Here is a 2229-nt window from a genome sequence, read left to right as displayed (position 1 = left end):
TGCTCAACATCCCTAGCCATAAAAGAAATGCAAATCAAAACAAAATTGGGATACCACCTCACTCCAGTTAAAATGGCAAAAATGAAGAACTCTAATAACAACAGATGCTGGAGGGGATGTGGACAGAAGGGAACCTTCCTTCATTGTTGGTGGGAATGTAAACTTGTTCATCCACTTTGTTTCCTCAAAAGAATTCACATAGAGCTCCCCTATGACCCAATAATCCCACCTTTGGGTATTTACTCAAATGTTTACAAACCAGACCACACTAAAGCTACCAGCACAACTATGTTTATTGCAGCATTATTTATCATAGCTAAGATATGGAACCAACCCAGATGCCCCTCAGTAGATGAATGGATCAAGAAAATGTGGTATATATACACAATGGAATTCTATGCCTCCATCAGAAAGAATGACATTGCCCCATTTGTTAGGAAATGGAAAAACTTGGAAAAAATTATATTAAGTGAAGTAAATCAGGCCCAAAGAAACATAGGTCCCATGGTTTCCCTTATTTGTAATACCTAGTATATGTATGTGTCAAGCGGAAAAGGTCAGATAATGTGATGTCAGAAAAATGAACGCTTAGATATGTATTTTAATGTTTTTCTTTTCTTTCATGCATGTGTTTCTAACGCATTTATAAGATTACCTCTTTGTTGCTTTGTATGTCCCTCCCCCACAGTTCAACCCCTGCTTTCACTATTTTTGATGTCAGTATAACTTTTGGAGGAGATGGGGAAAAACAAGTCGTTTAAGTGTACAGGTGGACCTGTTGCAACAATGAGAAGTATAAGTTGTCATGTCGAAAACGAGCTTTACAACATTGGTGCGGGGGGGTGGGAAGAGGAGGCGAGGATTAGGTGGTGGTTGGGGGGGAGGGGGGAGGCTGGGAAGTGATGTGAAGGGTAAACAAAGGAGGAGGTTGCAATGCTTGATAAGAAATGTGCACATTATCCTCCCCATATATTTGTAACCCCTCTGTACAGTATGTTCACAAAAAATAAATAAATAAAATAAAACTTAAAAAAAGAAATTTAACCAAACCATTATGACTTTTCTAGGGACACAAAGTATGAACTGGCATTTTTGAAATTTAAGGAACTTAACCAAACCATTTCGATTTAGGAGAACAATTTGTAAAGACTTTCACAACTTCAAAGTGGTAGTGATACATACTTATCCTTTTGGCAATATCAAAGGAAGTTTCTTCCAAGCTGTTCTTCAGACCTGGTTTGATATAATGGTTCAACAGAAGTAGGTACAGCATATCTTTGCTATTTCTATTCCCAGCAGCAAGATGCAATGTGGTCAAGAGGACTTTAGTTTGGGCATTTGTATCTGCATGATGATGAAGTAAGAAAGAATCCACTCTGGTATTATTCCACATATAAGCACTGTGCAGGGGTGTCCAGCTATTCACAGTTATTGCATGGCTACCTGCCTTGAGCTACCAACTCATGGAAAATATCTAACTGTCCACTGTAGGCTTCTCGATGAATAGGGTTATACTCATCCTCATCCCTAGTATTCATATGAGTGGCCTTTTTGGAAAGTAGTCTCCGCACTGTAGTAAGCCGATTAATTTCGGCATCCCAAAGAAGAAATTTACTTGGATACTTCTCCATTTTTGTCTTGTAATTGATACCATTTCTCAATTTTTCATCTTGTTCCTTGTCTTCATCAGAATTGCCTAACCAGAGACTTTGAGTACCAGCTGGAATGAGGTGTCAATGAGTTTCCCGTATAGTTCACGTCGGTTGAACTGGTCAGAATAATCCGGTGAATTTTCGGTATATATTTTTTCACCATGATTTATTTTCTCTTTTTCCATTTTTACTATTCTAAATTATTCTACTTGGAGAGTAGGGATTGATAGAGAGCAGAGAAAGATTTTCCTCCATATTCAAAGTACAGACTGAAAATGAGGACCAGTGGTATCTTCATGTACAGCTTATTCTTAGGAATGAGAAAATAGGAAACAATACCTTCTATGTAAATGATTTGGGAAATACCATGATATTCTGTAAGAGAACTCACTATTCAACATATGAGCTTTAAGAGCTTTCTAATAGATCCATAATTTATTGGTATTCAAATGAGAAATAAATGTATAATTCAGTAGTACAATACAAGTCCTTTGCATAAATACTTAAATTCCTTGTTTTTTAAAAAGACACTTGTTTTCATCTAAAAACGTAGTCCTGTTTATTATCTTTAGGTGAT

The 2229-nt window shown here is 36.9% G+C and overlaps 1 pseudogene; it reads right to left on the bottom strand.

Annotated features, from left to right (window-relative positions):
* Window positions 1–1108: 1108 nt before the first annotated feature.
* Window positions 1109–1837, bottom strand: LOC138838523 (ankyrin repeat domain-containing protein 49 pseudogene; annotated as a pseudogene).
* Between the last annotated feature and the right edge of the window lie 392 nt (window positions 1838–2229).

The sequence above is a fragment of the Dipodomys merriami genome, unplaced genomic scaffold (assembly GCF_024711535.1).
Source record: "Dipodomys merriami isolate MVZ:Mamm:240054 unplaced genomic scaffold, mDipMer1.0.p SCAF_281, whole genome shotgun sequence".
NCBI lineage: Eukaryota > Metazoa > Chordata > Mammalia > Rodentia > Heteromyidae > Dipodomys > Dipodomys merriami.
This window is presented reverse-complemented; position numbering and strand designations above follow the sequence as displayed.